Consider the following 23,571-nt stretch of genomic DNA (forward strand, 5'->3'; position numbering starts at 1 on the left):
CTTATCTCTATTTCCCTAACTGCCCATTGCTACATAAAGTACAGCATTTCTGAGAATGTAGCTCATTTCATTTTAGTGTTATTTACTGTGCTGGTTCTACTGCCTGGGCTGACAAATCACCCCTCCAAAAGGCACGTTCTAATCCCATACGCAGTCCCAGCTCAGTGGCAATTTATATGACAAGCTCTCTGAGTTTAGGCAAATATCCTGATATTTTAGCTCAGTTATTCTGACAACAACAATTTCTGCCTTATGGAGTGCATATGTCACCAGAGAAAATCAGCTTCCTGGGCTTCCCGCCTGTTGCAGGAACATAAATTTTCATGGTGAACTTGAAATGCAAATTATGTGCCTTGATGCTCTTCGCAAATCTTTGCTTGCACCTGGCAGCCATCTTTGCAGAACTTTGGGTAAAGGAAAGAGAGGGGAAAGAGAGAGAGACAGAGGGGGAAAAAGAGAGAATAGAAGAGTTGGATAGAAGGATATAAGGAGGGAGGGAAGCTAGGCTTTATTTTCTGTGTTGCCTGGTACTCAGCGACTGAGCACACAATAAATTTTCTTGAGTTTCATGTTTATGATTTTAAGAAAAGTAAGCAGATATTTAGTTTCAGAGTTAACAAAAATTAATGTCTTATAGTCAAAACTTGTTTCAGCATTTTTTTCTAATACTAATTTAGAGCAACTCTGATACTATTGACATTTTAGGGTAAATAATTCTTTTTTGTGGGAGGCTGTCTGGTGCATTGTAGGCTGTTTAGCAACATCTTTGGGTTATAGTACAGGCCAGTACAGGCCAGTAATGTGCCTCCCCAAGTTGTAACAACCAAAAATGTCTCCAAATATTGCCATATGTCCTCTGGGGGGAAAATAGCCCTATCCTACCTCCTGCTCCAAACCAATAGAGAACCACTGATTTAGAGGATAATGGTTCCCTATGTGTGTCAGACTCTGCTTTTTGTATCACATATGTCTTCTAACTTAGTCTTCACATAGTCCCATAAAATAAGTGCTATAATTATTCCCATCATATAGTTGAGAGATAAGATTCAAGGAGATAAAGCATAGTGAACTGGAAGGGAGCTAACAGGAAGAGATGGAAAACTAATGCAAAGAGGCTGTCATTATATGATGTAGTCTAAGAGTAGGAATAGGAAATCTGTAGTACCACCAAATGCCTAAGAGATATGTCATATCTACTCTCAGCAGTCTATCTTGAAGAGCCAAAATGATTATTAAGTTGGGCGTTCCTAATAGAATGAAATTGGCAGGGGAGTTAAGATTTCATTTACCAACTCTCGTTGGACAAAGTCTTCTCTGAAAATTGATTTTTTGTGCGACTGTGTGCCTTCATAGGGCATTGGTCACTTCTGACCACTGTGTAAGTACACTATCTGTATTACCAACACGTAGGGAGGGTCTTTAGCATGGACCCTCAGTATGTGTTTGTATAATGAATATGTAGTACCTGGAATCTCACCACTGGTAAGTCCTGCCTTAAGATATAATATTGTCATCTTTCTTTATTTTCCTTTAAATGCATATACTCTTAAAAAACATGTAATGCTTAGGGGTGATGACTTAATAGTAGCAGACTTATGCAACACTAAAAGTACAACTGTGGATATCAATATTTTCATGTGGTAGATGAGGAGACTAAGGCAGAGATGGGAGAAGAAATTTTTCCAAGTTTCTTAGTCCAAATTAGGGACTAGGTCTGGATAGAAAAGTAATCTGTGGAAACCAAGTCTCAGTTTTCCTTTTTATACTATATCATCCATCACTTAACACTTTACACTGAGCACATTATAGGGCATTTTCTGTTGGAAAGGAAGATCCTTGATTAATTTAACAGATGTAGAAGGAATTGGAGAGATAGGAGAGGGAAGAAGTCTACCTCAGTAGGACAGAAGGAAAAGATTACAGAGAAGAGGAGGGAGACCTGTGGAAATGTTTCATCAACAGCTTCATTGACTTGGGTTGAATTCAGTAATAAATGTTTTATTTTTTGTCTTCATTTAATTTTCATTTAGAATGTTCTAAAATCATATTTTTAAAACTTAAAAGTCAAAGATAGAAACAGGTCAGAGACAGGTTAGGATTTTGAAGCTTCAGCTGCTTAGGACAAAGAGAGGTGGACTGAAAATGAACTAGGGATTTGTATTTCGAATGACAGTCAGCTTCAGATCCTTTGTATGCAGTCCCCTGATGTTGAAACCCTAACCCCCAATGTGGTTGTGTCTGAAAATAGGGCCTTTTGGGTGGTAATTAGGATTAGATGATGTTATAAGAGTGAGGTCCTTATGACAGTGTCAGTGCTCTTAAAGAAGAGACAGCAGAGAGTTTCCTCTCCCTTTGCCTCTACCTCTCGAGGACACAATGACCATCTGCAAGACACCGAAGAGAATACCCCATCAGAGCCTGACTGTACTGGCACTCTGATTTCAGAGTTCCAGCATCCAGAACTGTGCAAAAATAATTTCTATTGTTGAAGTCACCCAGTCTATGGTATATTGTTATGGCAGCCCAAGCTGATAAAAGGCAATGTTTCACCAAATAGCATCAATAAAGAAATATAAATTATTTAAAACAAAGAACTAAATGGAAATTTGCAGTTCAATACTATAATAACTGAAATGAAAAATTTAGCAGAGGGATTCAACAGCAGATTTGATCAGGAACAAAGAAAGAAGCAATGAACTTAAAGATGGATTAATTGAGATGGTTCAGTCTGAAAAACAGATAAAAGAATAAAGAAAAATAAAGAGAGCTTAAGAGAATTGTGGGAAGACTATAAAGCACATCAACACACTCTTAATGGGAGACCTAGAAAGAGAGGAGAGAAGGTGAAAACATATTTGAAGAAATAATGGCTGAAGTTTTATGCAAAACCTTAATCTACACATCAGATAAACTCAATGATTCCAAATAGGGTGAACTCTAAGAGATAATACCTAGACACATTATAGCCAAACAGCCAAAAGCAAAGACAATCTTGAAAGCAACAAGAAAGATGATTATTATCATGTACATGGGGCCCTCCATAAGAATAAAAGCTGATTTCTGATCAAAAGCATGGAACCCATAAGGCACATTCAAAAAAAGAAAAAAAGAAAGACTGTAAGTGGAGAATTCTATATTCAGTGAAACTACCTTTCAAAAATGGAGACATCAAGACATTGTCAGCAAGTAGAAACTGAGAACTGAGACAATTTGTTGTTGGCAGACTTGCCCTGAAAGAAATAATAAAGTCCTCCAGGCTACAATGAAACGATACCGGGACGCCTGTGTGGCTCAGCCAGTTAATCGTCCAACTCGGTTTCAGCTTAGGTCATGATCTCAGGGTTCTGAGATCAAGCAAGCCCTATGTTGGGCTCCATACTCAGTGTGGAGTCTGCTTGAGATTCTTTGTCCCTCCTTCTCCCTCCCCTTCTGCTCCTCACCCCACTTGCATGCTCTTTCATTCTTTCTCTAAAATGAATAAATAAAATCTTAAAAAAAAAAACAAACCTTGGAAGAGTAGAAATTTTAAAAAGTTAAAAAAAATAAATAAAATGAAATGATTTTACAGAGTAACCTAATTCCGTAGGAAGGAATAAAGGGGACCAGTAGGTCCTCTTTTATTTGTAAGTAAATGTAAAGGCAGTATACATGTATGCTTGGTTTGTAACTCCCTTTTTCTGTTACTTGATTTAAAGACACCTACGTAAAGCAGTAGTTATTAATTTGTGTTGAATGACATACAGTTTTAAAGGTGTGATTTGTATGACAATAACAGCATAAGAAGAGGGGCAAGATATGCAGATATAGAGGAATAAAGTTTTGGTATACTATTGAAATTAAGTTGGTTATATATACCATTTATATATACTATTGAAATTAATCTGAACTATAATGTTATCAACTAAAATGTTAATCTGTAAGGCAACCATTAATAAATAATAATAAAAGAAATGGCAAAATAATTAAAATAGTACCCTAAAAAATACCTGCTTAACATAAATGAAAACAAAAGTGAAGGAACAAAGGAACAAGAAACCATAAGATATATACAGAAAATAAATAGCAAGATAGCAGGTGCAAATTCTACTTTATCAGTAATAACATTAATTATAAATGGATTACATACTCCAATCAAAAGGCAGAGATTGGCTAAATGAGTTTAAAAAAAAATTATCCAAGAGTGCCATCACCAAATGGCCCCATAGGTCATTCCTGACTTCACTTCCCCTCACAAGAAAAACAACTGACCACTGTTTACAAACAAGACACCACTGACAGACTTCTAGAACATGGGGTGAGGCTGAAACATTTCCCTGCACTGTAGAGACCAAGATGGACTGCATTAGAAGGGGAAGAGAACAGGTACATATTGACCACATGGCCCTTCCTCTAGGTCAGTGCAGCACAGTGCAGAGGGAATTCCTTTTTCTCCAGTGGGAGAAGAGAGTCCTAGGAACAGCCAGCACCCCTAGCATTGTGAGTCGCTCTGTGGGAACTTCTACTCTGCACTCACCTCACAGGCAATTATAAATAAATGGCCAACGTTGACATAACTAATATATAAAACAAAAACTAAGAGCTAAAAGGAGAAGTGAACAGAAATCAATAGTAGTTAGGAATTAAAATACCCTAGTCTCACCAATGAATAAATCAGACAGGGTCAAAATAAGGAAATAGTGGGTTTGAACAACACATTAGACAGAATGGACCTAACAGACTTATACAGAACTAAATGCTGTCTAAAAAGATACGATTTTTATTCAAAGATACAAATAGGTTGAAAGTAAAAGAATAGAAAAGGATATACCATAAAAAAGTAACCCCACAATCTGGAGTGGCTCTACTAATAATAGACAAAACATACTTTGTGACAAAGTTTGTTACTAGACACACAGAGGGATATTTTATAATAATAAAAGGTTAATTTCACCAAGATGATGTAACTATAAACACATCATAAACCAAACAATACAGTCCTGAATGCATGAAGCAAAAACTGATAGAATTGAAGGGAAGTCAACCAATTCAACTTTAATAGTTGGAAACGTCAGTGCTCTATTTTATATAACAACTAAAACACCTGTGTATAGGATGAACAAGGAAACAGAAGACTTTACCAACACCAAACAAACTATGCCTAACCTACGTCTCCAGGGCTCTTCACTCAGTAACTGCATAATATGTATTCTCAAGTGCATTGGGAACATTCTCCAAAGTGGACTGTGTATTCGGCCATAAAACAAGTCTCAATACATTTAAAAGAGTTGAAATCATACAAAATATGTTGTTCCTTGACAACAATGGGATGAAATAGAAAATAAGCAATAGGAGGATATTTGGGAAATTCCCAAATGTGTGGAAATTAAACCTCACCTTCCTAAATAACCTAAATAACCAGTGTGTCAAAGAAGAAATCACAAAGGAAATTAGAAAACACTTTGAAATGAATGAAAAATAAAAAAAATGTATACTTTATTAATACAGAAATGAAAATCCTTTACAAAATACCAGTGAACCAAATACAACAACATATAAAGAGGATTATATGCCAGGATCAAGTGGGATTTATCCCACAGCTATACAAGGCTTGCTTAACATACAAAAATCAATCAATGTTAATATACAGCATTAATAGAGTAAAGGGAAAAAAAACTCACTTGATTATACTAATAGATGCAGAAAAAGCATTTTACAAAGTCCAGAATCCTTTTGTGATGCAAAGCACTCTCAACAAACCATGAATAGAAGGGAACTTCCCCAACATGATAAAGGCAATCCACCAAAACCCCATTGTTAACATCATACTGTGAAAAACTGAAACGTTCCTCCAAGATCAGGAAAACAGTAAGGAAGTCCACTCTCATCAATTTTTTTTCAGTGTTGCACTGGAGGTTCTAGCCAAGGCAATTAGACAAGTAAAAGAAAAAGGAATAGAGGGATACCATATGATTCATGGGGTGGAAGTATAGTCTTTTCAACAAAGAGTGCTAAGACAACTGGATGTGCACATGTAAAAGAATGAAATTGGATCCCTACCTCATGCCATTAACAAAAATCAACGTAATTAAAAAAAAAAAGAAAAAATGAGCTCAAGGTGGATCAAAGACCTAAAGGTAAGAGCTAAAATGAAAAAACTTGTAAAAGGAAACAAGTATAGATTAATACTTGTGACCCCTGATTAGGCAATGGTATGGCAAATATGACACCAAAAGCATAAGCAACAGAAGGAAAAAATAGATAAGTCAGACTTCATTAAAATTTAAATATTCTTCGAAGGATACTATGAAGAAAGTATAAAGACATCCTGCAGAAAGGGAGAAAATATTTGCAAATTATGTATCTGTTCAGGGACTATATACAGAATACATAAAGAAGTCTCACAACTCAAAAATTAAAAGACAAAAGCCTAATTAAAAATTGGGGAAAATATTTGAGTAGACATTTATCCAAAGTGGTCAATAAGCACGTGAAAAATGTTCAACATCATTAATTATTAGTGTATTCCAAATCGAAATCTCAATTGGATACCACTTCGTATGCACTAAGATGGCTATGATAAAAAAGACATGGGATTCTGCATGGCTCAGTCAGTTAAGTGTCTGTCTTTGGCTCAGGTCATGATCCTAGGGTCCTAGGATTGAGTCCCGCATTGGGCTCCCTGCTCAGCGGGGAGTCTGCTTCTCCCTCTCCCTCTCCCCTGACTTGTTCTCTCTTTCTCACTCAAAAATAAATAAAATCTTTAAAAAAAATGACAATAATAGCAAAAGTTCGTGAGGATGTGGAGAAATTGGAACCATCCTATTTGCTGTTACAGATGGAAAGCGGTACAGCCACTTTAGAAATCAGTTTGGCAGTTCCAGTGAGCTATCATTTGACCCGGAAATTCTACTCCTTGGGATATCTCTAAGAGAAATGAAAACATGTCCACATGAAACCCAAACATGGAAGTTAATAACAACGTTATTCATACTAGTCCAAACATGGAAATGACCCCAGTGCCTAATAATTAATGGATAATGAAAATGTATCGTGCTATTAAAAACTATAAAAATAAGGAAGTACTGATACAAGCTGTAGCCTCCATGAACTTCAAAACCTCATGCTAAATGAAAATAAGCTAACCAAAAAAAGCCATGTATTATATTATCCCATCTATATGAAGTGTCCAGAATGGACAAATCTAAGGAAATAGTACACTTACATTGTGTTAGGTCAATAGTGGATGACAGGGCTTCAGGAGAGGGAGGGAGGGAGGGAGGGAGGGAGGGAGGAAGGAAGGAAGGAAGGAAGGAAGGAAGGAAGAAAGGAAGGAGACTGCCAATGGATATGGGATTTCTTTTTGGGTGACTATAAGGTTCTGGAATTAGTGATGATGGCTATACAATGTCATGAAGGTACTAAATAAATTGTACACTTTGAAGACGTGAATTTTATGGTATGTGAATTATATCTCGAAAATATGATAAAAACCCACATTCAAGTTATTTCCCCCCTAAAAAAAGAATAGATGAGAGTGTGTCAAATAAGTAAGAGGAGGAAGAGCATTCTCAGATTTTCACAAAAGAATATATATGGGTACTGGGAAGTCCTAAGATGTGCCACTCAGATCTACTTCAGGCTGAGAGCATACTACAATTGATGCCAGACCAGGGCAATACAACTGATTCCAAAACAAGGTATTTTTTGCACTCCTGATGATTCAATTCTAAATGATTTAGTAACTATCATCATAGTGATGGCCATTGGTTTTATAATAGATATAATCACTCCAGAAAAATCTAGAGCTGTGCTGTCCAATATAGTAGTCACAAGCCACATGTATCCATTCACATTCAAATTTAAATTAAAATTAAATACAATTACAATTCAGTCCCCCAGTTGTACCAAGACATTTCAGATGCTCAGTAGCACAGCTGGCTACCATATTGGACAACACAGAATAGTCCCATTATTGTAGAAAGTTCTGCTGGATATGATTGGTTTTGAGAGAGATGAGTAGAGAACAGAAGGAAGGGAAGGGGAACAGTAAAGGGGTCTAAAAAAAAACCTTCCAAAATTTAAAAATCTTGTGAATTCCAAAACTTTCTAGAAGTTATTCAACAGTCTTACCTGAGTGCCTATCTACTATGGGTCATTCTAGACAATAGGGATTGATTAATTGTTTCATTGATTTTTTTTTTTCAATATTATGGAGTAGCAGTGAATACAGAAGACTGTGCTAGGGGCATGGTATAAAATAACCAAACTGGCATATTGTATCTTCTCAAGAAATTTACATTCCAGGGGAGGACACTGCCCTTAATCAACAATGACACAAACAAATACAAAATGACAAATGTGATAATCACTCTGGTGGAGAGGTATCTGGACCAGTGAGAGCATATGAGGGGTATGCTTGATCTACTGTGGAACATCTTTTCTAAGGAAGGGGGCACCTGAGGTTGAATTTAAGTGAATAGATTAAGGAAAAAGAGAAGAACAGTCAGCTCAAAGACAGTATGCACAAAGGCCCTGGAGCAGAGGAAACATGGCAGGAAGGAGTAACTGACAGGTCCAATGTGTACCATCACAGAAAGTGAGTCACTATTCTCTGTGTCTGCAGCACCAGCATCACCTGCAAACTTGTTAAACATATAAAATCTAAGTCTCCCCCAAGCTACTGTATTAAAATCTGTATTTAACAAGTTCCTCAGGTGAGTAGTAAGCATGAAGCTCGAGGTGCATAGTCTATGCCAAGAGTCCACAAACTGTGGAAGGCAGGCCAGATCCTCCCACTGCTTGTGTTTATATAGAGAGTTTTATTGGGCCACCATTTTGCCTGTTCATTTACTGAGAGTCTATGGCTGTTTTCTTGGGGCAGTGATGGAATGGAGAGTTTGCCACAGAGATTGGTTGGCTGGCAATGCTGAAAATGTTTACTCTCTGGCTCTACACAGAAATTTTCTGACCTCTAGTTTATACTGTTCCATACCTCAAAGACAGCATTAAAGATTTGGCACTTATTCTAAGAGCAGAGGGAAACTGTAAAGCCTTGCATTTTAGAAGGATTGCCCTGGCTGCACAGAGATAAAAGGCACAGACAGTGAAGGGGTGCTCATTCTTGGCCAGAACTTGGATGACCCTCCACAATTTCCACCTTGCTGTCCGGGGCCTCCATCCTAAAGGAGAGTCCTTGGAGAAAGTTCTTGTGACTACTGCCTGAAGATGACCTCTTGGGGCTATCTCATCCCCCAGAAGCACCCTCAAAGGATAAGGAGGCCCCCAGAAATGTTGACTCATCCTGAACTGAACTTCGGGGTGTCCTGGATCAGCTCTGACAGCAGTTCCCTATGTTCCTCCCTCACCTGTTGGTGCAGATGGAGAGCATGTACTATATACTCCAGAAAATCTGGCAGGGTCTCCAGGAACATGATAAGCAGGCAGAAAACTTCCTGTGGACCATGAAGACTTGGAACTGACTTTTGGCCTTCCAGCCCAGGGAGTGCCAGGTAAGCCAGGTCTCCCCTGGTGAGACTGCTCACCAGGATTCCTGGGAGCCAGCCAGCCCTGAGGCTTCCCCGCACCCAGTGGTCAAGACCCCACAGCCCTCCAGTCTTCAGGGGCCACACTTCAAAGATTTCATGGCCACAAGGTCATCAGACTGGCACAAGCAGCCCTCTGGATCAGACACTGCCCCAGTCTACCAGATGGACATGCAGCCTTCTTGGGACTCTGAACCCCAGTTTTGGCAGGATATTCTGATTGAGCAACTCTGGAGATCTTTGCTGGGACCCACAAGAGGGTGGACCAGCCGCAGCACAGGACAACAGAATAGGCACTAAGCCTACAGAGCCAGGACCCAGGACCACATTACTTGAGATTGGAGCCATGTACCAAAGATACTTTGGTTCTCAGCCCATCCGCTCTCCACCTCCCCCCACCTTGAGAGTTCCCAAGAAGGGGGCACAGAGTCATGTACCAAAGCAGAGAGGATACTCTCCTGTGTGGCCTAGGAGCCTGCTGGGAGAGCTTATCCATTTTTGAAGCCCATATGTTGGTACCCTGAGGACTTAGGGGACATGTGGAAAAGACCAGATGCCTTGCCCTGACAGTTCAAGAAGCTGGCCATCCCACATAGAATGGAGAAGGTGTGGATGCTAAATCACAGGGAGCTGTTGCTGCCATGGCTATCAGCAGCTTCACATGACACACATTCACCTGTGACAAGGGGCGTCAAAGTGTGGAGCTTGGTTGGCCAAGTGGTATAGGACAGGTATCCTGAGAACCACCTGTGTGTACAGATCTAGTGGGCCTACTTGCACACCTACCTGCTGTCCTCAAACAGCATGACCCTGCTGATGGGTGGCCACAACTTGCTTGGCTTGGGTGTGTAGGACCTGATAGTACCCTCCCTGCATGTGAGAGATGAGCTATCCTGTGCAGGTCTCACCTGCCAGGCCCTGGCCTCCCACCCTGAAGACAACTTGACTTTCATTGGCTTCACTGATGGCACAGTTAGAATCTGGGACCCACAGGACCAGAGCATTGTCAGGGATCTGCTGGGCCACCTGGATGGAGCCAAAAACATTGCTGTTAAAGACCGGAACATCTGAACAGGGTAGGGGGCGGGGGTCTGTGCACCTGCCTGTGGTACCTGAACACCACTGGGGAGCCCCAGGAATACAAATTTGAGTCTCAGATAAAAAGCCTGTTCCCTAGTCCCCAGGAGGACTGGGTGCTGGTGGGCACAGCCAATTGCCAACAGTGGCCGTAGCCCACCTGAGGGGGCCAGAAGCACATGGTGGGGTATAAGGATGGAACCATCTTGGGTCTCAAGTTCTCCCCTCTTGACCAGATCATTGGGATGGATGACCTGGTCAGCATCTACAGCATACCTGCGAGACCACAGTATTCCAGGTACCCAAGACCTCCTCCATCCTATGCTGTGATGCATACCCTAGAAACTGCCTGAGCATCACAGGGTTCAGTGACCATGCCTTGGTGTACCAGATCACCTACTGAGGAGCTTGGCACTGTGGTCCTGACTTGGGATCCCTTTTTTGTCTTTTTTCCCCCAACAAGGTGAAGGCATAGTGGTGGGACAATGTGGTGGGTGGGCTGGATTTCTTTCCCATTGCACAACTGGGCCAGTGATCTTTGTTACATGTAATAAAGCGATTGGAAAAGATGAAAAACAAAACAAAACAAAACAAAAACCAGGCACACTGACAGAACTTGCTCCAGAGGAGCTTAGGGTCTAGTGAGAACCCATTTTTGACTCCGAATTGGTTTTGACTCATTTCATGAGAAGAGGATGATATTTTCACCTAGTTGTCTGTTGTTGTTAACTCCTTCAGTGCCTGGCAGAGTGCTGTTTAGTCAGGGATTGGTGCTATTTAATGATTCAGTAAATGGCTTGACCTTATTATGGTTAATGCTTACCACTCTTAGAAACTTCTTTTGTAGACACTTCATTTCTTTTTTTTTTTTTTAACATATAATGTATTATTTGTTTCAGGGGTACAGGTCTGTGATTCATCAGTCTTACACAATACACAGTACTCACCACAACACATACCCTCCTGAATGGTGGACACTTCAGAAGTCAAAATACCATGATGCCTGATCTGCTTTCAGCAGTCCTTGACAGTTCAGCTCTATTTTTGACATGGAAGCTAGGCCAGTACAGTAGATGGCAAGCTCTTGGCTACCTTGTGAGTTTGAGGAGAGCAGGGGAGACAAGAATCTGAGTCCAGTTTCCAGTATGGATGGGACCGAGCTTCAGATTCTCCCTCCATGATGTGAGGAAGCAGAGACTATTTATATTTAAGGTTTCCCAGAGCTTGAACATCTTTTTGGCCTTAGAGTTGCACAAGGTCACAAAAAGGGGACACTAGACAAGTCTTTGGCTTATCTGACTCAACCGCCTATATATTTTGTGTACATGGAGCTCTTCACACGTCATACACAAAGCATAGTTGATGAGAATATGGGAAAAAAGACAACAGTGCAGTCACAAAAGAGGTTTTTGAATTATGCATTATTTTTTATTTTAAACACTTCAGCTCCCTTTCATTTGTACAGATAATTGAACATTACCGGCTTATTCATAATGAAACCAACCTTTTCTACCAATTAGGCATGATTGTGTAGACTCTGGCCTTACTGGCTGGTTAGCTTGCTTTTCATATCGTGAGCTGGCAGCATTTGAATAAGTTGAATATTCAGTGAAGAAAAGTTCGATGTTTATAAACTCACCATGACAAATGGACATGCCATCATATCCACAATGCAACCAGAAGAAAGTGTTTTGAGAAAGTCTTGGGTAATGGTTTCTGGAAGAGGTTATAACTTGGTGTATAAAAAGAAGGAAAAGCTTTAAGGATAATAAATTACTTTGAGCACAGATAGGTTTTTTAGCAGTGTTGCCATCTCCTGGGCAATATGCCTGCTACAGAAGTGTTGTTTCAACGCATAAAAAAGCAGTTTGCAAGTTAAGCAGACTGTGTAATGGATAGTACTAAAGTAAGGAGGAATATTGTGAAGTCAACTTTATAATATTTTGTGAATGTCGTTTCTTAGCATTACTTCCCATTGATTGTCATTGATAGCATTCAATTAAAACATTATTTCATCAAGTCATCCTATACTAGGTGCTGTGGAAAATATAGAAGCAGTGCCGGCTTCATGGGCATGAGACTTGGGCACCCATGCACAACCTCACACTTAAAGCACCTGGTGTTTGGTTTACTGTTCTGATATTACTGTCTGGAAATTCTTAGTGTATTTGGGACAAGGGATCCTGCACTTTTGTTTTCACAGGACTCTGCAAATTATGCAGTTGTTCTGTACAGAAGATGGTGGAGTCTGTTTCTTCCCTCAAGTTGCTTACAATATTGTGTCTTGGAATCATGTTGGGACAGTATTATAGGAAGTTGATTAATTTTTCTGAGCTTTTGTTTCTTCCCTTTGTATATAAAGTACTGCCGGGAATGTGGCCTAAGAAAATAAATGGAAGACTTAAACTATTAAGGTGATTTTCCCAAAGTAAGCAGTCAAGTGAGGAGATTCAGACTTCCTCTCCTGAGTTTCCATCCACTGAGAAGGGACTTCATGAGCAAAGCTTCCTACTGAGTTCAAAATAGAATTCAGCCACGGACTAGTGGCATCATGTCTCCAGTTGCTAGGGAACTCAAGAACATCTGGATGTATTGGAAAAGTGCCCCAGGAGAAGGAGATCTGGGCAAGGCTGTGACGGAAAGATTCATCAAAAATGGGAACCAGGATAAATAGGCAAAGTAAAGGTCAGGTCCACAATACCATATTAAAAACTCTGGAACCAGATACATTTTGGAATTCAGAATTTTTCTTCTTTTGAAAGGTAACATGATACATATTCCATTGATTATATAAAATCTCCCCAGCATGTCTGGGCAGAGCTTTATAATCAAGTGTGTTAATTTTTCTGCAGTGAAATGTAGAATTGTTCACACCAAGTAAGAAAATTTAAAGACTACGAATAGTTTTGTGTCAGTTTACATCAGGCTTTGCTGCCAAATGTAATCAGGTCAGGTTTTACCACAAATGGATTACAAACTCTTGGTTTTCAGAGAGTTTGGATTTTAGAATTGTGGATAAGGAATCATAGACCTTTATCAAACAAGATTTAGGGAAATGGGGCCGTAGAATTTAGGAGAGAAGAGATAGGTCTAGCATTTCTCAAGGGAAGTCAGGCTAGGTCTAGTGTCCTGCTCCAATGGCTTGTCAGAAAGGCCCAGATTTTCTTCCCATGACAGCCGGAACACAAGCATTATGCTGAAGTCAATGAAAACCGGAAATACAAGGCTATGGACATCAGTTCTCAGCTTCTCTCCTCTTTTTTCCTGTTGCCCCTGCTTGGCAGCTTCTGGAATACATGGTCTGTCTGGTCATATTTTTGCAGTGGAAAATAGCATTTTCAGAACTGGCTGTCCTTAGGATTCATCTGTCATATTTCCTCTGTGTTTCTTCTATGGCAGTTGGCACAAGTGCTCACTCTTCACTGCTGAAATGGGTTTAAAAATCCTTGGCCAAATAGCCAGCCTCTTCATTAACACCCTTCTGGTCCCCAGACCAAATAAAGCCAATGAAATGGGCTGATATTTATGTGGCATTTTCCCCAGGAAAATAGAAATAAGCCCCATCCAGGTTTAATATTGGTTTCATTTATTTTCTGCTTTGCTTGGACCATAAAATCAACCCGGTAGAAGCTGTCAAAGACAAAACAAGGCAAATCCTACACTGTTTTCATTCTGCTAGGCAAATGGTTTTCAAAGTATAATCCCTGGACCAGCAGAAACAGCATCACCTTGGAAGCTGTTAAGAATGTGAATTCTCAGGCCCCTTCCAGACCTATTGAATCAAACTCGGGGGTCGGGGCCTGACAATTTATAATTCTGATGCTAGCTGAAGTTTGAGAACCCTGTACTAGATAAACACCTTTCTCTTTCATGTGTACAGAATTCCAATTTTGTTTAAGAGATGTTACTAGTTAAAAATTCTCTCCACCACAGATCCCCTAGAGCTGAGATCGCTATGGGATTCGCTTCTTACGAGTGAGATATAACTGAGTGATTGCAACATTTACACAGGATTGGATAATTAAAACAACTCATGAGGGTGTGTACGTGTATGCATGTGTATGTATGTATAATACATAAATATAGACCCTGTATGTAAATACAGATCATATATATATATAGATTCTTGTTACATAGATATTATCTATCTCTATATATCTATTCTATATATCAAATAGGGATTATGTATTTAAAGATACATCTCTCTATATATGTGTGTGTGTATATATATATATATCTTTAATGAAGATTTAAGATACAATATAGAAAGAGAAAGGAAGCATAGGTAAACATTAGGAAGGTTTGAAATATCTAGGCACAGCTTCTCAGTCTCAGAGGAGGTACCTCCTCACCAGTTCATAAACTATCCAAATATTATGAGATAGCTTGTTTTTAGGGAAGCTGAGGCACAAGTTTACTGAGGAGTTTTTTTTATACGCTACTGGTCGAATAACAAAAACTAGGCTATAAAACCAGGTAAACCAGCTGCTCCCTATCAATCTACACATTTTCAACAAACAGTGTAGAGAAGCTGGTATAGCATGCCTCCTGGGGAGTATTGGACTTTAAACATAATATTGTAAACCACTAGCTAGGGCGTTTTATCCCTTTCTTGCCCAAGGGTCAGTACCATGGTTCCTGGCATGGTTCTAGCCATCCATGAGATAGGAATAGAATTATCAGAGACAAACTACAGATTAGCTCCTTCCCTACACAGTGGGCTTTCTGGAAATAGTAGTGTTTTCCTGTTACAAGGAGATGGATTCAGCTGCATACCTCATGTTCCCTTCTCCTTTTTTCTTCCCGGAATGCAAACAAAATGTCTGTGATAGCCATTCTGAGACTGGGAAGATGGAGTCCACACTAAGCAAGGCTGAAGAGAAAGATTCAATGAGTCTGGATCCCAATGACATCTCTAAGACTCTTTCTAGACTTCTTATTAGACGAGAAAGATGGACTCTTGTTCATTTTAGCCACCGTATCTTGAGGTGTTGTTATTGTGGATAAAAGTCATCCTCAAGGAGACAGAGGTATAAGAGGCAACATGTACCATTGTTTTTTCTTGCTGTATGAACATGGCCACTCTCGGGGCACCTGGGTGGCTCAGTTGTTAAGCATCTGCCTTTGGCTCAGGGTGTGATTCCAGGGTCCTGGGATCGAGTCCCACATCAGGCTCCCTGCTCCACTGGGAGCCTGCTTCTTCCTTTCCCACTCCCCCTGCTTGTGTTCCCTCTCTTGTTGGCTGTCTCTCTCTCTGTCAAATAAATAAATAAAATCTTAAAAACAAAACAAAACAAAACATGGCCACTGTTGTTCTCCCAACAACCCTATGATGTCAAGAGTGTATATTTCCATTTAGTAGATGCAGAAATATGGGTTCCAAGAGATAAATTACCCAAAGCCTTGTAGTTAGAAATTCAAAGCCAGAATTAACTCTCTTAGGGCACACTTCTAAATATTGGGTAAAGTAGCGACAAATATAAGTTTTGAGGGACCTGAAAGTCATAACATTTCAAGGGCCCTCTTGGGGAGCTGTCTGGTAAAATGGAGGAGACTTATCTTTACAGAAAGTCAGTTTTTGGTTTCAACCTCTATTGTTAAGAATAATCATTTTCTAGCACCATGTATAATTCCTACATGAAAACTTGATATACCAATGACCAAATTTTCAGACATTTTTAGAAATCTTAAACCTATTTTTGTTTTTCATGGCCACTCCTGGCTTTAATGCAAGAAAGCAGATGGTTTTTATATCACAATTTCTTTATGCATTGGCTAAATTCCCTTAGTTTTGTGGATATTAGCAGGTGTTGGATTTTAGGTGGTGATAAGTGGATGTGTCACTGAGATGACATACTTTTGCAGTATGACAGTGACTAGGAACACTTTTTCAAGTCACCATACCTTGATAAACCTTAGCTCAATGATTTCCCAGCTTTATGAACTTATACCTCATTCTTCTTATTTGAGAAAAATTGTATAAAAATTCATGAAAATAGCCCATGTCAAGAACTTGCTTACCAGGTACTTGGCACGTAGTTAGTACTCAATAAAGATTAATGGTGCTTATTATCACCTCCAGTACTTTTGTTTACTACTATGTGATGCTAGGAAAGTAACTCCTTAGGTCTCTGTTTTCTCATCTGTATAATTGGATAAGTTAAATTGCTCTCGTGGTATTTGGCTTAGAAACGGAAAATTCTATATTCTGCACATGCTTCCATTATATGTAATCCTGAGGTCAGAGAGTGTATCTGTTTTGTTAATATTTACTTAATCTATAGCATAATGCCTGGTACACAGCAGCCATTCAGTAAATATTTGTTGAATGAATAATGTTCGCAAATATTTAACTTCTTAAGAATTAGACTCTGTGGCTTATCCATGCTAAAACTGCACAACTGAAGTTATAAGCAAACATTTCTCTGATGAATATGACCCTGGTAAAAGAGAATACTTAGTTCTGTTATGCTGGAGATTGGAAAGATGGTGTGGTTTCACTTGTGTTTACTGGCAGCATGATCTAAACCCTACCAATTTTCTTCAGTAATCTGAGTTCAAAATCTTGGGAACTGTGGGGGAAAAACAGTACCAATAGCTATTATGCTTCCTCTTTACCTTTTTATGATAACACATAGGCTCATGAGTTTGTGACAATGTCAAACCTATTTTCATTTACTCATGGTCACTATTGGCTTTAATATCAGTTTCAAGTTTTTCTTATAATTTGGACGCAAAGATGGGATTTTGCCAACCTCTGTCACCCTACAAATGATCGAGATTAATCCAGCTGATCTATTTGGGTAGGCTGACACTCTTCTTCCTTCCATGTTGTAGATGATGTGGCCTTTACTAAAAATGGTGACTTTTAAGAGAAAAGAGACATATTCTCCAGTTAAGGGTGGCAAGTAGTAAAGTTACCTTTAAAACCTTACAGCAGGTCCTCAAGTCCCCTTGCCATATCTGGAATATTCCATCAGTCTGTTTATAGAGCAGTTCTGAGGCAGAAGGCAGAGACAAATAAATGATTTGTCCCCAGATGACATCCATGATCACTAGACCACAATGACTATGAAAGAGTGTCTAAATTGGCAGTCATATAATGTGCGGAAGGCTTTTTATCTCTAAGAAGCAGATAGCCAAAACTCATCAATAAAATTCTACGGTCAATTTTGTTTTCCCTCTGGGAAAAATAATTGACAACATTGTCATAAGCCCCAGAGAAGCCTCATTGTATCAAGGACAAACAGCCAGATATAGTGAAGCAGGTCACAAAAGTAACACCATCCACCTACAGAGATCAAGCAGGATGCAGATCTCCCCATTTCATCTCTGGAAAGAAGACCATGAAAGTAATGAGGTGGAAATAGACCCATATGACATCCTCCTCCCCCACTCACTACCACCTGCCCTTGTCTGGATCTCCACCAGAAACAATTTCCCATTTGTCTTCACGATTATTTAATTAACATTTTAAACATGAATTTGATCATGTACCCTCCTGCTTAAAACCTTCAGTAATTTCCTACTCCCTTAACATCCTTAGCATAAAATATAAACTTCTTCCCTTGGCCTTCATGCATGGATAAGCCATAGAGTCTCATTCTTAAGATACATATTTGCAAGCATTCACTCATTCAACAAATATTTGTTGAGTGGCTGCTGTGTGCCAGGCATTATGTTATGGACTGGATGAATAAATAAGAACAGCACCATGTTGATATCTAAGGAGTCAAAAATTAATCTTTCTTTTCCTGCCAAATTGAGAGCTAGTCATTGAGAAGTCAGAAAGTGCTTTAGGTGTGTGGTTATAGAGTGATTCTTTACTGTGAATCCCAGATTACTAAAAAATTTTCCACCTGAAGACAATGCTGCATCACCAAAGCCCACCCCTTCTTCCCACCTAGGAGGTTGCCCCTGTATAAGGTACAGTTTGAAGGAGTAGACTGCACTTGTCATCCTAAGAGAAAAGCAGTCAGTGCAGATGAAGCTCTGTTCTTTATCTTAAATTTCTCATGGGGAGGAGTGAGTGGGTTGGTGTGTGTGAGAGGCTAGATGTCCACATGGAAGGATATCAGCAATGGGACATCTGTCTTCCCCAACAGTACAGGGTCACAAAAACAAACAGGTGAGCTCAATATTTGAACAAAACCAGCATGGTCCAAAATGGCCTTGTTTGTTTCAACAAAGGCACATTTTAAGTCATGTGACCTTTACTTCACTGAAATCCTTCTTATTGGAGTAAATGTCCATCCTATCACTTGCAAACAGTCCATTTTCTTTCAGCTGATGTATTTTGCTTTTTCCCCTCCAATAATAGAAAATAATGCTTTGGCTATGTGTTTGAACTACATGAAATTGATGTTATTCAACCATTTTTGACACGTTCAAAATGGAAATTTCATATAATTCATTCTAATAAATATACTAATGTTGCAGAATGTAAGAAAAGGAATGAAAATACTGATCAATTAATTAATGCTTATAGATTATAGATATTAATAATAGATTATATAGGCTATGAAAAATCCATGGAACAAAATCAAACCTGAAGGATCTGGTTTGGGTCTTTTAAATGTTCCGCTTGATTAGGGATTTTTTGTTGCAAGGGGGCAGTAGGGAAAGAAAGGGAGTGTATCACTAGGAGATGGAGCTTTCAAGGAGACTAGAGTCTGTGGGGATAGGAGACAAGTTATATTTATCTGTGGTTGTCCATTAGTATTTGGCTCCAAGCCTCTACCTGCCTTGTTCACAAGCATAGGGAGGGAAGAAAGGGAAGCAGGAAAAAATTAAAGGCAGTGGTCATCACAGTAGTTTCCTGGAGGGTCCCAAGACTCAGGGAATCTGAGAGGTCAAAACTATTTTCATAGTAATACTGAGATACCATATGTTTTTTCCACTGACATTTACAGTGCTATTGCCAAAATAATGCTGCTGTAGGACACATTAAGACAGTGGGATCAAATCATAAGAAGAGTCATATTCTTCAAACCATGCATTTACAGTATTAAAAAAATGCTAGTTTCATTTAGGACTGTCCTTCATGAGGAAGTAAAATCATTTTTATTATTCTGTATAATGAAATAGGAAATACACAGGAAATAGTTCCATTGCAAACTAGGTATAGTATAATGGTTATCTCAAGGAAACATATTTTGGCAGTTGTTTGAGTTGTGAGGAGAATTATCTGCTTTTTTCACTGAACACCATTTTTACTTGAAAGACCAGCGGACAGACTGTTGGTATTTGGTCTTGGGCATTTGGCAGACATTTTCTCTAAAATGAATGACGTGAACTTGTCATTTCAAGAAAAAACAACTGACTGTATTAGTTGCCAATGGCAAATTTGAGGGTCAATGCAACCATTTTTAGAATTTTGGAAAATTTATATTTGCCAACCTGAGCTTGAATGCTTAATGCCTTTTTAATTTTTTTTTCATTTTCATAGAAACGTGTTATGAATGTAATGAGTTTATTGTTACTTAAATTAATAAAGCAACCATTTTTAGAATTTTGGAAAATTTATATTTGCCAACCTGAGCTTGAATGCTTAATGCCTTTTTAATTTTTTTTTCATTTTCATAGAAACGTGTTATGAATGTAATGAGTTTATTGTTACTTAAATTAATAAAGATCCTTTATATTTTTCAGGTTTAATTTCAAATATGGTCAATATTAAAAGATACAGCTCTCATAAACAAATGCTTTGTGGGGTCTTCAATAGATTTTAAGTACCTAAAGTATTGAGACTGAGAGAGGTTGAGAATGATTTGTAAGGGCTAGTATTTTTCCTTTAAATAATTTTTCCTTTAAATAAACTCTAAGACTCATGCTTTTTGCTTACCAACTTTCCCCCATTATTTCTGAACTTCTTTCTCACTGATCTATTGCTCTGTGTGTGTGTGTGTGTGTGTGTGTGTGTGTGTGTGTGTGTCTTTCTTTCCATTATGAACATTTAGGTCTGGAAATACCTTTTCATGGTTAGATTAATGGCAATGCTTCTCAAGAAAACCAGTGTCCCTTGTCCTAGGAGATTTTCTATATTCCCTGTCTTACAGATCCTAAAATAGTTTCCTTCTCTTTTGCTGGTTTAATCTTATATTTTCAGTGATTCAGCACATAAGACTGAAATGGAAAAATGGTATTATAAACTTATATGCAATGAAGAAGCTAGAAAGAATAAATAAGGAAAAATATAAAACATTGTCAATGAAAATAGAAACCACAAATACAGAATGACAAATGCAAATGCTAGAGATCATTCTGTTTTTGTGAAGTCTTGGATGTGTCCATTTCCCCCAAAATATCTATTCTTTTTTCTGTTTGTTACTGATGTTGCCGTGATTACTTCTGACAAGTGTGGCACACACAGACTTAATGACAGGATGATTGTTTGTATGGAAGAGACACCTAAGCCCACACCCATGAGGAAATTGTCGGGCAAGGGCCCACACACTGAGATACTCAGCAAGTCACTACTGATGATTATTAAATTATACTTTCTAAATGATATTATTAATAATGCTGCCAAATCAGCCAAATTTTAGAATATGTGATACAGAGAGGGCTCTAGGGACTGTTGTTTTCATAAAAAGTGAAGCTCAGATCACATAGAAACTTAGAAAATATTCCACTTGAAGGAGATTATCAGTATAGTTTTCTCATGGGTAGCATTCTCCTGTCAGGTTTTAGCCACCAATTCCCTCTGTTATCTGGGTAATACCCTCTTATGTAAAGTGGAAAATACCACTAAAATCTTAACCCGAAACCTTAATGTATAGAACAGAGAGAACAGCTGCCTGGCTTAAAGAAAAGGTGAGGAAACTTAAAATCTCCTCTTTGGCTCCCCACTGAGCTTCTCTGTCTGCTCAGTTTGTGAGATTCTACAGCGAACTCTGGGATTCTGGGACACGCAGTTGGAGACCCATTGCACTAAGGACTCCCTAGCTCCATGTGCATGTGGAGGCCTTGTCAGAATCCGAGTAATTTATTTTAATTAGAGATCCAGCTGGCATCAAGTTCAGAATTAAGTGCTCCCTTGGGTGCAGTTGGCAAAGATGATGGAGAAAGTGGCAGCTCCCTACTGCAGTCGGATTCCTGAGCTAAGAGCCGCTGTGCACTTACTGAGCACCACCTATAGTTTATCCACATCCTGGGCATTATGGGGTGAACAAAATAGAGACAGACCAACATCGATCTTCAAGGAGCAGAGTCCAGCACAGCATTACCTGGAAATCCAATAAAAGGCCAGATACAATAAGGTTTCAGAATTCAAGGATAGATGGTAGGTGGCATGATTAGGCAGATCAGGAAGGACAGATGGGGCAGGATGTATCATTCATTTATTATTCAGATTTTTAGTATACATTTATTCCATACCAGTCAGTCAGCTTGGTGATAAGGATATGAAGGTAAACATACATGGTTTTGATTCCTTCCTCCTTGGTGCTTGCTATCTAGTTGGTGTCGGGTAGAGACAGGCATCAGTCAAGTAATTGAAAAAATAAATGTGATATTTCAACTATGTTGAGGTGGACTTTGTCTGAGGGGTGGGTATGGTGTTCAGAGAAAGCTTCCCTGAGAAAGTGCTCACTGAGCTGAAATTAGAAAGATGAGTTGGTATGGAGCAAGAGAGTGAGAGCAGGGTATGGCACAAAATATTTGACTGTGGCTGTCCTTTACTTAGGAAAGCCACAAATCAACAACCCTGACCCTAACTCTGACTTCTCATCTTGTTTTCTACTGTCTGCAGGATTCAGCCACTCTTCTGTGCTTTATCATTTGAGAATGAGCATACAGAAAACCAGCTCTCTGTGCCATCCTAAGACCCTTTCTCTTGATTTTCTTTCTGTTGCTAATAATATCTGATGTCTCCATAGCACTTTATATTTACAAAGCACTTGTGCATGCACTGTCATATTTTCCCCTCACCAGAAATTTATGCAGTGGATATTACCATCCCCATGTTACAGATGCAAAAATGAGACTTAAAGTAGTTCATGACTTTCCCAAGGTCCCACAGCCAGGAATTGCTATTACATATGAAGTCTAGAGCTCAAACCTTCCATCTCCATATCCTTCACCTTCATAGCACATGGAAATATTACTTCAATTTCTCCCATAGGTAGACTGAGAACCCTGATCCCTGCCTCTCCTTTTCCACATATAAATAATTCACTGGGGCCTTTGATTCTTTCATAACTACCTTTTCTATTTCTAAATTGATGTGAGAACACTTGAAATGAGGCCTACCCCCTTATCAAGTTTTAAAGTGCATACTACAGTATTGTTAAAAATAGGTACCATGTTGTACAGCAGATTTATAAAACATTTATTTTGTATAACTGAAATATACAGCAACTCCTCTTTTCTTCCTTCTCCCAGCCCCTGGCAACCACCATTCTATTCTCTGTTTCTTTTTTTTTTTTTTTTAAGATTTTATTTATTTATTTGACAGAGAGAGAGAGCCAGCGAGAGAGGGAACACAAGCACGGGGAGTGGGAGAGGAAGAAGCAGGCTCCCAGCAGAGGAGCCCAATGCAGATGCTTAACGACTGAGCCACCCAGGCGCCCTGAGTTTGACTATTTTAGATTCCACATATGAGGTCATGAAGTATTTGTCCTTCTGTGACTGACATATTCACTTAGCATAATGTCCTCCATATGTTGTCACATATGGCAGGATTTCTTTCTTTTTAAAGGCTGGATAGTATTCCATTGTATGTATATACCCTGTTTTCCTTTTTCATCCACTCACTGATGAACATTTTTGTAGTTCTTGTATCTTGGATATTGTGAATAATGCTGTAAACCATATATCAGATAAGGGGCTAATATGCAAAATATGTAAGGAACTCCTATAACTCAGTAGCAAAAATAACCAAATAATCTGATTAATGAAAAAACTTAAATAGACATTTCTGCAGAAGGGGGCATACAAAGGGCCAAGAGGTACATGAAAAGGTTCTCAGTAT

At 39.0% G+C, this 23,571-nt stretch overlaps 1 long non-coding RNA gene and 2 pseudogenes across 1 annotated transcript in view; all 3 read left to right on the forward strand.

Annotated features, from left to right (window-relative positions):
- The window catches only part of LOC123799173 (uncharacterized), a 318,345-nt gene that overhangs the window by 285,665 nt on the left and 9,109 nt on the right, over positions 1–23,571 (forward strand). The window lies entirely within an intron of this gene.
- On the forward strand, positions 9,205–9,814 carry LOC148108909 (transducin-like enhancer protein 6; annotated as a pseudogene).
- LOC123799230 (transducin-like enhancer protein 6) lies at positions 9,868–11,001 on the forward strand (annotated as a pseudogene).

Source organism: Ursus americanus, chromosome 14, assembly GCF_024610735.1.
Source record: "Ursus americanus isolate L20-20 chromosome 14, mUrsAme1.1.p, whole genome shotgun sequence".
In the NCBI taxonomy this organism is placed as follows: Eukaryota; Metazoa; Chordata; class Mammalia; order Carnivora; family Ursidae; genus Ursus; species Ursus americanus.